The 13,762-nt window shown below is 35.2% G+C and overlaps 1 protein-coding gene across 8 annotated transcripts in view; it reads left to right on the forward strand.

Annotated features, from left to right (window-relative positions):
* ETHR (ecdysis triggering hormone receptor) overlaps positions 1-13,762 on the forward strand; it is a 351,487-nt gene that overhangs the window by 1,388 nt on the left and 336,337 nt on the right. For 2 of the 8 annotated variants that reach the window (XM_074114635.1, XM_074114638.1), the window contains exon 1: positions 9,792-10,177. The exons of the other annotated variants lie outside the window; for them this stretch is intronic. The gene's annotated coding sequence lies outside the window, so the exon portion shown is untranslated. Of the gene's footprint in view, positions 1-9,791; positions 10,178-13,762 lie in introns of those variants that run through there. 8 annotated transcript variants of the gene reach the window in all.

A 13,762-nucleotide genomic window follows, 5' to 3' on the forward strand; every position in this document is an offset into this window, starting at 1 on the left:
GAAACTCATTTCCATTACTTTACCATTAATAAAACGTTTAATTTTGATAAATTTAAGCAACTTTTTTTTGCCGCAAGGGGGGTCGCAGCTTTTCTGGGTGTTGCAATCCCACGGGTTCACTTTCAACATACAATAGGGATAAAATACACTTTACACTATATTCACGTATATATGCGCACCAAGGTACATACACTACGAGGGTCGTTTGAAAAGTCCGTGCAAAAATAAAAACTACTTAATTTTTTGGGGTAAACCTTTTTTATTTTTCAACATAGTCTCCTTTTAGGCTTATACACTTCGTCCAACGCTGCTCTAGTTTGTTGATCCCTTCCGAATAATAGGATTTGTCCAAGCTCAGAAAAATAGCCAATCGTTTCTGCAATCACCTCCTCGTTTGAATAAAATCTTTTTCCCGCCAGCCATTTCTTCATATTGGGGAACAAATAGTAGTCCGAGGGAGCCAAGTCTGGAGAATAGGGGGGATGTGAAACGTGTTGAAACCCTATTTCCATTAATTTTGCGACCACAACTGCTGAGGTGTGAGCTGGTGCGTTGTCGTGATGGAAAAGGACTTTTTTGTGGGCCAATCGTGGGCGTTTTTCTTGCAGCTCGATTTTCAAACGGTCCAGTAACGATGAATAATATGCACCTGTAATAGTTTTACCCTTTTCCAGATAGTCGATGAGGATTATTCCTTGCGAATCCTAAAAGACAGTCGCCATAATCTTTCCGGCCGAAGGAACGGTCTTCGCCTTTTTTGGCGCAGATTTCCCCTTGGTAACCCATTGTTTAGATTGTTCTTTGGTCTCAGGAGTGTAGTGATGTATTCATGTTTCATCCACAGTGACGAAACGACGCTTAAAGTCCTGCGGATTCTTCTGGAACAGCTGCAAACCGTCCTTGCAACACTTCACACGATTTCGTTTTTAGTCAAGCGTGAGCAATCGCGGCACACCCATCTTGCGGATAGCTTTGTCATGTCCAAAATGTTGATGCAAAACATTATGTACCCGTTCATTCGAGATGCCCACAGCACTAGCAATCTCACGCACCTTCACTCTTCTGTCATCCATCACCATATCATGGCTTTTATCAATGATTTCTGGAGTAGTAACCTCAACAGTGCGTCCAGAACGTTCAGCGTCACTTGTGCCCATATGGCCACTCCAAAAATTTTGAAACCACTTATAAACTGTTCTAATCGAAGGTGCAGAGTCACCATAATGTTTATCAAGCTTCTCTATAGTCTCCTGAGGCGTTTTGCCTTTTATAAAGTATTGTTTAATCAACACACGAAATTCTTTTTCGCCCCTTTTTTGTAAATCACTCGACTTCCTCGATTCAAACGAATGCCCAACACAAAGAAATAGACCGATCTGGCTGAAACTTGGTGTGTGTTCTTCCAAGGGATGCTACTAACTAAACATAACCTCGATACGCGCCAGTAGTGCTATCTCTCTGACTTTGCACGGACTTTTCAAACGACCCTCGTATATACCCAAGGCCTAAGTCCAAGGTCCTCCATAGTATAGGGAGTTGAGGCGTATGGCCAACAACCTTACCCAGCAAAACCTTAATACTTCTCGAAACCTCAATTGGAAAATTGTAATGCCTTGGTCTTTGTGGTTATCCCTGATTATGAACAACTTATTGATGGCTACTTTTCACATTTTTAACTCATTTAAATTTATATCACTTTTTGTTTTGTTTTTTTAACATTGTAAAAATGGCCATATTGAAAAAGATCCAATCAAAATAACTGTACCTTACCGCACTTCTAATCAAATGTATAACCATCAAAGAGTCTTCAAGTGAAATATTGTTAACTTACTTTCCCCCACCACTCATTAAGTTAGAAGTTCAGTTTAATTCAATCAGGACGTATGTTTATTATTTCCGCGAGTGTGGTGCTATCTAGTCTCACATTCTCTAAATAGAATCTTGTATAAAATATATAGATATTCTTGTTTACCTCATTATATTGGAGTGTTGTTCCAAAAACATTTCGGAGATTTATTGACCATTAACTCATATTGATGTTAACATTCTTTAATCATTTCTAATTTTATTTACTATGTTCTATCTATAATTTTTTCTACAATCATTTAATATTAAAAAGAAATACTTATTTTTGGAAACAATATTTGTCGTTTTACTTGCATTTGCTTATGCTACACAGCCAGTTATTATCTGTTCTTAACATATGTAGCTAAATATTAGATTATCATAATAGCAAAACCTAGCCTTTCAGCAATACCTTTTTTATTGATTATTGCCGTTAGATCGATGAACATAATGTTGATAAAGAGTGCTCTTTCTTCCGGAAGGAAGCGAGTATTGGTAAAAAATGCCAAATAATTTATTTCTGCCCTTTTCGTACTGAGGGCACATATACGAGGTGGAGCTATTAAATAACGAGACTGATGCTGCTACAGAAGGAACTATGCCTGCGCCAAATCCTAACGACCAGACAGCTGTGCAGCGTAAAGCCTTCTCTTTCGATTGCAGCGTCTCACAGGTTTGGAAGAGGTGTTAGTTTCGTTTTGTGCGAAAACATGATACTACACATTGTAGTAGAGCAACGAATTGTCGTGAAATTTCACATGAAACTTGGTAAAAACGGCTTCTGAAACTTATCTTTTATTAAAAAGAAGTTTATGGCGATGAATGTTAATCACGTGCACGAGTTTTTCAAGCGTTTCCAAGATGGCCGCGAGAAGACGTCGGAGATGATGACAGCTCCGAGTCGCCCTTCCACATCCAAAACGGATGAAAATATCGATTATAATTAATCAACATTACTACCGGTGAGGTGCTTGTTCAACTCCGTGAAAGAGTAAGGAAAAAAACGACCCGATTTGTGGAAGGGTTCTCCATCAAGACAACGCGCCGGCTCACACTGCATTGTCTGTCAAGACGTTTCTAGCCAAGTACAACATCCCAGTTTTAGGGCCATCCGCCTTATTCGCCTGACCTGGCCCCATGTGACTTTTATCTGTTCCCTAAGTCAAATCTGCATTAAAAGGGGACACGATTTCAGTCCGTTGAAGCTGTGAAAGAAAAAGCTGCCGACGTCATGCAGGAGCTCACAGAAGAAGACTTCCAGCACTGTTTCGAACAATGGTAAATTCGCATGGAGCGTTGTAGGGATAGGGGAGGGGTGTATATTGAAGGTGATAATAACTAAATAAGTATAAATTTAAAATAAAATGTTTTTACAGCAATGGTCTCGTTATTTAATAGCCACACCTCTTACCGTTCTTTTGCACATCTTGATCTTGTTAATTCTTGGTCAGACAGATAGTAAGGTGGTTTTTGAAGATTTTTTTAATAATTTATTTATTCGTATCATGCAACGGATTCTTTCTTTGATTATACATATATATATGTATACAGGGTGACCAGAGTTATATGCTCCACCCACTTTTTTTTTAAACGGTGGGAAATTTCGAAAAAATAAAAAACACGTATTTAATCATTTTTAGTCTAGTTTATTTTTAGTGATTGACCCATTTTTTTAAACCCCTGTATCTCGAGATACAGCATCCAACTTTTGTTTTTCAAATGGAACGTTATATTTTTTGTTGCATATTTTTATAGTATTTGAGCTCCTAAAAAAACAAAAAATTATTTTTTGAAATCGGTTAGGTTTTTCAAAAGTTATGGTAGTTTAAAATATGAAAAACAAATTTCAGTTTACTGTCAAAATTACGTCATTTTTTTTAAAGAATCAGTTCAAACTGGGCACAATCAACGGATAGGCAAGCCAAAACTCTGGACTCCCACGCTTTGCTTTTAGCAGCACTTATGGTGGCGAAGTCAAGATCTAGGCAGGCTAGAGTTATTCGACGTTTCAGATCATCGACTGAAACCACGGGATTAAGGTTACTGTACACTTTATTTTTTAGATATCCCCACAAAAAAATAGTCCATTTGGGTTAAGTCAAGAGATCGAGGTGGCCATTGGATCGGACTATGAGTCCCTAAGCACTTTTCATGGAAATTTCTGTCCAGACAACCTCGAACCACTCTCGCATTATGTGCCGGGCAACCATCTTGTTGAAAATACATATCTAGCCGACGTTATAGAGGAACATCTTCAAGCAGAACTGGCAAAATGTCTCTTAAAAAAGTTAGATACCTTGCACACCAGTTAAGTTCTCTTTGTAGAAGTATGGGCCGATTAGTTGATTAAAGTAAAACTCCACACCAAACGTTTGTAGAAAAAACAACCTGAACGTCGAATAACTCTAGCCTGCCTAGATCTTGACTTTGCCACCAAAAGTGCTGCTAAAAGCAAAGCGTGGGAGTCCAGAGTTTTGGCTTGCCTATCCGTTTGTTATGCCCAGTTTGAACAGATTCTTTAAAAAAAAATGACATAATTTTGACAGTAAACTGAAATTTGTTTTTCATATTTTAAATTACCGTAACTTTTGAAAAACCTAACCGATTTCAAAAAATATTTTTTTGTTTTTTTTAAGAGCTCAAATACTATAAAAATATGCACAAAAAAATATAACGTTCCATTTGAAAAAACAAAGTTGGATGCTGTATCTCGAGATACAGGGGTTTAAAAAAATGGGTCAATCACTGAAAATAAACTAGACTAAAAATGATTAAATACGTGTTTTTTATTTTTTCGAAATTTCCTGCCGTTAAAAAAAAGTGGGTGGAGCATATAACTTTGGTCACCCTGTATATGTATACTAGGGTCGTTTGAAAAGTCTGTGCAAAGTCAGAGAGATAGCACCACTGGCGCATATCGAGGTTATGTTTAGTTAGTAGCATCTCTTGGAAGAACACACACCAAGTTTCAGCCAGATCGGTCTATTACTTTGTGTTTGCAATTCGTTTGAATCGAGGAAGTCGAGTGATTTTCAAAAAAGGACGATAAAGAATTTCGTGTGTTGATTAAACACTACTTTATGAAAGGCAAAACGCCTCAGGAGACTAAAGAGAAGCTTGATAAACATTATGGCGACTCTGCACCTTCGTTTAGAACAGTTTATAAGTGGTTTCAAAATTTTCGGAGTGGCCATATGGGCACAAGTGACGCTGAACGTTCTGGACGCCCTGTTGAGGTTACTACTCCAGAAATCATTGATAAAATCCATGATATGGTGATGGATGACAGAAGAGTAAAGGTGCGTGAGATTGCTAGTGCTATGGGCATCTCGAATGAACGGGTAGATAATATTTTGCATCAACATTTGGACATGACAAAGCTATCCGCAAGATGGGTGCCGCGATTGCTCACGCTTGACCAAAAACGAAATTGTGTGAAGTGTTGCAAGGACGGTTTGCAGCTGTTCCAGAAGAATCCGCAGGACTTTAAGCATCGTTTCGTCACTGTGGATGAAACATGGATACATCACTACACTCCTGAGACCAAAGAACAATCTAAACAAGGGGGAATCTGCGCCAAAAAAGGCGAAGACCGTTCCTTCGGCCGGAAAGATTATGGCGACTGTCTTTTGGGATTCGCAAGGAATAATCCTCAGCGACTATCTGGAAAAGGGTAAAACTATTACAGGTGCATATTATTCATCGTTATTGAACCGTTTGAAAACCGAGCTGCAAGAAAAACGCCCACGATTGGCCCACAAAAAAGTCCTTTTCCATCACGACAACGCACCAGCTCACACCACAGCAGTTGTGGTCGCAAAATTAATGGAAATAGGGTTCCAACTCGTTTCACATCCCCCCCTATTCTCCAGACTTGGCTCCCTCGGACTACTATTTGTTCCCCAATATGAAGAAATGGCTAGCGGGAAAAAGATTTTATTCAAACGAGGAGGTGATTGCAGAAACGAATGGCTATTTTTCAGACTTGGACAAATCCTATTATTCGGAAGGGATCAACAAACTAGAGCAGCGTTGGACGAAGTGTATAAGCCTAAAAGGAGACTATGTTGAAAAATAAAAAAGGTTTACCCCAAAAAATTAAGTAGTTTTTATTTTTGCACGGACTTTTCAAACGACCCTCGTATATATATTTGGTGCACAATAAGTTATTACAGATATACACGGTCTACATAAATACAATCACATACAAACACAAATTATGATGTTTACGTATAAAAGCAATATAATTTGCATATTACCAAAACCTGTCCCAGATAATGCATTAATATTATATTTTATTCTAATTTTTTTTATTTTTTTTTTGCATAATATAATAAAAATAGCTCCAGATTAAAAATATTTTCTCTTACTATAATTCGATTTACAAAATTTCTCCCGATCACAATACTTCCAGTTATTAGGTGTGAGAGAAATAAATAAAAATGGAACAGTTCCTTTCAGAGAGACTATTTTGATTCAGATATTTTTTAAAGGAATATTTCAAAATGTGGGCCAGAAAAAAATGATAATGATATAAAATACGAGTATACAGAACGTTTCGCAGTAAATCTAATTTTGAAAAGAAGACTTCATCAAGAGTAATTTAAAGGAATTTTTCTCGCTGACAAACACACATTTTCCTCCTTGGATTGGATAGTGAAATGGTGTCCTCGTTTCTTCCAATGGGAGGTTTTATTAATTATGCCATACTTTCTCTTGCTTCTTGTAAGTACGAGTAGAAGTACTGCAATCCTACAAAACGAATCCGCTGCTGGCCTTTGGATTTCCTCTTTCTAGGAGTTCCTTACAGGTCATTGTCCACATTATCTGTAAAGAGAGAATACTGTACGATGGCTGTACACTGTGGAAAAGCTACGGGCGCCAATGACCTCTGATGTTGACGCGCCTTAAAAAAAAACCCAATTAATTTTTTTTAAATCTGCTCTTCCCCTTTCAAAAAATACTAATTGTTTATGAAAAATTAGGTTAGATCCGTAGCCATTGAGTAATATTTTCAAGTTTACCCATCGGGCAAACCAGAACATTTAAAACCGACCACAATCAGTACGAGTATACAGGGTGTTCATTTTAAGACGGCTCAAATGCATTTCATGCTTAAACGGTTGATCTGAGCAAAAAAATGGTAGAATCTAAAATTTGTTGCCCGTCATCTCTAGTTTCAGAATATGTGACTTTATTTTAGATTTCTGCCCGCATACGCGGCTGACGCGCGACCAAAAGTGAGGGTTTGCAGTTGGCCCCCATTTCCGTATACACCGTTTTAAAGAGTATAAAAAGTTATGAAAGAAACCGGAAACCGCAATTCGATATCTTCAAAATTAAAGGTGCGAGGCCATTTCCAAAATCTGGTATTTATTAATCCATATTTCAATTTTTTAACTTGTTATCAAAGAGAAAGGAGAGCTCGCGATAGGTCATTTTTATGTATTTTTTCATCCCCTTTCTACTAAAAATATTGCCTAGGCAGTTAAGCAAGTATTTTTCTTAATATCGGGAAATAAGTAGTTTTCCGAGTGATTTTTCTAAGAAAAATCAAATGTTAAGAGCTTTAGATGTTCTCAAGCATACACAAAATGGCTAAAAATTAATTTTACATCTGTTACAAACAAGAAGGTTTAATAATTATTTGGTAATTTTGGGAGAGTTGCGTTTAATTAGCAAAAAAAAAAATTGGAAACCTCCTGCCACATATTTAAGTGATCTTTCATGTTAAGGATCAAACTTATTCCTTAATTTATCAAATAATGCGCTTTACTCAACTTGTGCAGCATGTACTGTGCCTTCAAAGGTGCCTCCTCTGGCTCACAAGCCAGGTTAGCCAGGATGTTATCAACTGCTCTCTGTATCTGAGGAACCGTCTTAAAATGAACACCCTGTCTAAACAGACAGGGAAGAAGACCAACCTTACAAATAACAATTTAAAAAAAAAAATATGACCTAGTACCTAGGTTATTGGCTCCCGGAGCTTTTTTCAGTGCACTGCCGTCCTCGGGACAGTGTTCTTTCGTTACAGACAACACTCTCCATCACCAGGACAGTGAGCTGTAAGAAGCTCCTAGGAAGAGAAAAATCTAAGGGCCAGCAGCTGGATTTCGAACCCGGGATCTCCGCGAGGGAATCCAATTCGCTAACCACAAAGCTAATTCCTAATCCTAATAAGGACAATATTCTTTCTTCCTTTCATTCACCAAAAAACAATGAAAAATTAATTATTTATACGTCATAGCACGCATGTTATAATTGTATCCTCGACCGGTTTCGAACCTTCATCCATTGTTAGAGGCAGAGATTAATCCGTTTAGTATAGAGATTATGACTTCACTTATGTTTCTCCATCTTACACTACACGGGCTGACTGATAATTTATTAATTAAATGGAATTATTTAATTTGAACATTCACTTGGTTTTTTCATTATTTAAGTTAAAAAGACATAACAATAGGCCAATAGTAACAATAGGCCAATAGTAACAATAGGCCAATAGTAACAATAGGCCAATAGTAACAATAGGCCAATAGTAACAATAGGCCAATAGTAACAATAGGCCAATTTATAAAAACTATTTTTCGGTTTAATGATAAAAGAAGGCAAAAAAATTAATAATAATAATAAAATTAAAGACAAAGAAAGTCTGTAAATAGGGAGAGATGAGGAATCATCATCCCGAATTGCATGTAATGGAGAAGTTCTGCAGACAGTCACCGACTTTGAATATCTAGGGTCAGCGATCAGTTTGGGATGGCAGAATTGATTAGGAGGTATTAAATAGGATAAAGAAAGCAGGAATTTGGAGTATTCTACCAAATAAGTACCACACTGATTGGAAAGCAGGAGTTGAGTCTTGTTGCTACATAAAACGGTATTTCTGCCTGTGCTCCTCTATGGTTCTGAAAGCTGGACGGTGCCTGGATAGGCATGCCAGTAAGCTGTCGGCTGTTGAAATGCGATAAAACTAGGAGAGATTGCATCAGGAATGCGTGGATAAGAGAAGATTTGACAGTGCAGCCAGCGCGCCAATTTTTGGAGGCCCGACAGTTTGGGATGGTTTGGCTATGTTCTGAGTATGGAGGACGGAAGGCCAAGCAAATGATGGATGCCAGACCTATTGGCAGACCTCGTACTATGCGTACGAGGATTACATTGAAAGTCTTGGCCGAGCTAGAGGAGAATCTCTTGCGGAGATGAGAAGGATGGCACAGGATAGAGATCAATGGAAGGGTTGGATTGGGGCAGCCTCTCCACGCCTCACGGCACAAAGGAGATAGCGAAAGAAGAAGTAGGTCTGTAAAGCTTTTATGCAAAACAATTAAGCCGTATAAATAATTTTGTTTACAAGTAATTAAAGAATTCTGTGGTGAGAAGTAAATAATTATGCAATAAAAGTTTTAAGCGATATGGAAAGGAAGTCGATAGAGCTCAAAAGAGCAAAGTATGATAACGCTAAAAGCTATAGCAGTACAGATTTGTTGATTTAAAAGATGCATTTTTGTTCAGAATTGAACTCTTTTTCTGCGGTAAAGAAAGACAAACAAATGGCGACATTGAAGATATTCCTAAAATTTAAGTCCATTTCCAAATAAACTTGTACTGGATAAAAAGTTAACTTTCCGTATCCCCAACCCCATACCAAAAGTAATGCGGATTTGAAATATTATAATGAGATATAAAGTTAAGAATAAGGTGAAATCAACTTTGTAAAAATAACATTGAAATGGGTATGTACTGTATGGGTGTAACAAGGCGAAGTAGAGAGGGAGATATATAAATACAGGAACAGCTTCACTTGTGTGTGCAAGAGAGAGGAAGAATATCGTGTGTATAATCAGCGCTCTGAAGAGGAAGAAGAAGAAGGTAAGGTGACAAGAGAAATGAGATTGAGGAGGTCGTGGTTTTGTGGTAGCGTCCGCTTAGTGGTGGGGCGGCCCAGCTGGTATATCGCGCGCACATTTTACAAAGAGAGGGCGGTAATCTTGGGTGACTGCCGCCGTTTCACTAACACAGACACAGAGATAGAGTGAAGTAGTCCCTCTAGTCAGTACAGTCGACAGGCGTACTTCACGCTGGTTAGTACCTAAAGTTGGATAGGGTTGGATATAGTGGTTTTCGAGTTTGGTTTAGTTAAAAAAATACACTGCGAACTCAGCAAAAATAAAAATTAATAGATTTTGTGATACAAACACAAGTGTATTCTTTTAATAAAATTACTGATAGTAATATTTTAAAAAATAATTAAATAAATTTAAAAAAAAAATGAAGTGAACAGAGAACGACAAAAATTGTCCGAGATACAACTTCCGAAAATTCAAAATGAGTACGTAGTAACTCAATAATTTTTTTTTCTTTTAAATTAACGCATCTCTAAAATATGGCAGAAAACATTTTTTCAATTAAAACAAAATTTAAATATTACCTACATAAAATAAAATAAATAAATGCATTCTGCCATTATTATTTATTATTATAATTAATAGAATAATCCTATATTCTATAAAATATTTTTGATTAGTTAAATTTGTATATCAGTCTGCATTTACCACTACGTCAACTTGTGATACTAATCAAAAATTACTAAATTCAATTTTATTTTTCCCAAACGATAATTCATCCTTAAAAGAAATTAATTTTTAAATTTTCCGTTTAACCTTGAAAAGCCTTGAAAAAATAAATTTTCAATTTTCATATATTTTTCTTTTTCTCGAGTTGCCAACAAATTCGAGTGTATTGCGATTATCTTAAAATGAAAAATGCAGATTTTATGTTGTTTTTTTTTCTTTTCTCGATTTATCTCGAAGCTTTTCATACAAAAGGAAAAGCTTATTCATTTTTATTTTCTAATATTTTCATAAAAAAAAATAATTTTATTTATTAATTCATTTATTTTTGAAGGATTCTCCGTGATAACTGCGAACTTCTTAAATATCTCTCTAAAGTGCCCAATATGTAAAATTTCGAAATATGCTAAAAGTTTTTTTTTTAGAATTTCCTTGTATACCCCCATCCCTAAATATAAAACTTCGAATTTTATTTTTAATTACGTCTAAATAATTAAAAACAAATCTTTATTAATTCCTAAAGACGGCTTTGCTTAAGCATAAAACAGAAACATGAAAACGGCAAATTTTGAATGTATTGTTCTATAACCATATTTTTTTTGTATTTAATCAAAAACTTAATAAGTAATTCGAAATCATTGCCTAAAATCAAAAAAACAAAATAAAAACAAGTATAGAACTTAATACGCGACGCTAAGTGCAAGTTTGATTCAATATAATATCCAGTCTAAGAAATGCATCAACCAAAATCGCCAAAACGATTATTTCAAACTAATAATTTTTCTTTGTCTTAAGCTATAAAATGTAGATTTATTCAGTCGTTAAAATTTTTGATAAATAATCTTTTTTTTTACTAAAAATGTACGTTTTTTCAGGGACCTTATTCTCGACAATAGCGTCACGATTTTCTCTGAACGTCACATAAAAAACACGTTAATCGCTAAAACAAATTCTAAACTTGTTCCCATAAAAATGTACTCGTATTTTTTGGTGCGGATTTTTGGGGGAGAAATATAATTTTAAAGTTAATTAGAAAATAAGCGATTAATTGTGAGTTTCACGAAGAATCGGTGAATTTTTTTTAGCAGTCCTAAAAAATAGAAAAACTAAATTGTGCTTAAATTGCTTTTGAATGTAATTATAATCAAAATCAAAGAATGCTTTGTTCATTGTTAAACCATTAAATTAAGTTCCAGCACCTTGCTTTTATAGCTTAAGCCCATTTTATTAAACGTTTAATGCAAAATTAGGAAAATAATTGATAATTAGACAAGATCTGTGCAGTTAAAAGTCTGTTCAAGCCATAGTTCTTATCGTATTTTCTGGCCTACCAGCTCGGAGAGTTGATAATTTTAACGTTTCTTTAAAAATGTTTCAAAAACTAATTATTTGGAAAGCTCTTAGGATGATGTGATGATCGTTTTCAAATAATTATTTATTTTGGGCGAAATCCTTTTAATTAAATAATGAACAAAATGAACTCCGTTTTTTGTATTAAAATTATTTTGTATTATAAAATCATATAAAAAAAATTTTTTTCCCATAAATAATACACATATATAATTCTATTTTTACATATAAAAAGGTTAATTTCATAATATTATTATAATAATGATAATTTATACACGTATTACCATGTTACATAGAACAAAAATAATAATAAAATACTGTACACTCAAAAAAGAATGCCATCAAATCTTTGTTCTCACGTCATAACAAAAGAAAAACGAACAAACAGTAATTCGGAGACGTAAAATCATAGCTCATTAAACATTAAGAAAAATTAATTTAAGATACGAGTAAAGAATTAATTAGAAAATATACCTAAATAACGCAAGATATTAGGTAAGTTGAAGGAAAACATTTGACAAGATAATTGTTAGGTTTTATTTGGGAGAAGAAAATTGCCAGTAATTACATTTTTTCTTTGATAACAATTTCCCAAGGTTCAATTCTCCAAATTCCAAAATTTTTCTTTGGCTTAAGTAATACAATTGTATAACTATAAAAGAAGCTTTTATAGAATTAATTTGAACTTAAAATTACTTTTACCTTGTACGTACAATGTTGAATCCATAAAAATTTAGTACGAACAGGTCACATGTCTTAATGCAATTTTCTAGGTTCTAGCTCATTTATTGTTTTTATTACCACGATAGTCGAGCTGTTATAGGCTAGACCCGCAAAGCTAAGATGTATTGTTGGTTTAGTGGGTTCGATTCCCCTGGTCTAAGTCATGAATTTTATTTAATGGTTAATATGAGAAATTTATAGTTAAGTATGTTAGGCGGTTAAGAGACTAGGCCTGCAAAGCTAAGGTGTGTAGTTGGTTTAGTGGGTTCGATTCCCCTGGTCTAAGTCTTGAATTTTATTTAATGGTTAATATGAGAACTTTATTAGTAAAGTATGGTAGGTGTTATAGGCTAGACCCGCAAAGCTAAGATGTATTGTTGGTTTAGTGGGTTCGATTCCCCTGGTCTAAGTCTTGAATTTTATTTAATGGTTAATATGAGAACTTTATTAGTAAAGTATGGTAGGTGTTATAGGCTAGACCCGCAAAGCTAAGATGTGTTGTTGGTTTAGTGGGTTCGATTCCCCTTGGTCTAGGCCTTGGATTTTATTTAATGATTTAATACGAGTAGTTTCTAGTAAAGTAGTGGAGAAGAGAGGGCTCATTTGAACAGAATTTACATTTTCTGTTACAGAGTGCCCAGAATCGTATTATTGAACCTTTTTATTTTGTTTTCTACAACTTTCAAGTCTTCTGAACAGATCTATGTCAATAAACAGTTGGTACTTTACATACATATCTATATTTCATTAATTTAAAAATGTTGTGTCAAATGTTAATATCTGCCCCACTGGTGGGGGAGCTTTGAACACAATATAAAATAGAAAGAAATGATATTACCTTACTCTGAATCTACCTTCTATCAGTTATTTCTCTCACTACTACATTACTTACTTATTTAAACCATTGAAATCTAGTTCAAAAGAATGACTCAGTTCAGGATGTTGTACCCGAAGTGATGGGTTTAGGAAGCTTGAACAAAATATTCGGTTTGTTGCGCTTCTTAATGTAGGTTCGGACCCACTTTCCCCTTCTCTGCGATTAAACAAAGAAAAAAAGTCACAAACTTGCAGGTCGGCGGGGGCACAGTTTAACTGTAATATTGAAATGTGCCCCCTCTCCTTCCATAAAAGAAAATATAATATCCACAACTTTTTGCAAGCAAATAGATTTTTGTAAATACTAGATTCAAGAATACGAATTCCAAATGTTAATATGGATTAACAATACTTGCACCTTGTCCACTACAATCTTCACAATACACTTCCAAAGC

This window comes from Rhodnius prolixus, unplaced genomic scaffold (genome assembly GCF_049639745.1).
Source record: "Rhodnius prolixus isolate KJV_2025 unplaced genomic scaffold, Rpr scaffold_7, whole genome shotgun sequence".
NCBI classification, from domain to species: domain Eukaryota; kingdom Metazoa; phylum Arthropoda; class Insecta; order Hemiptera; family Reduviidae; genus Rhodnius; species Rhodnius prolixus.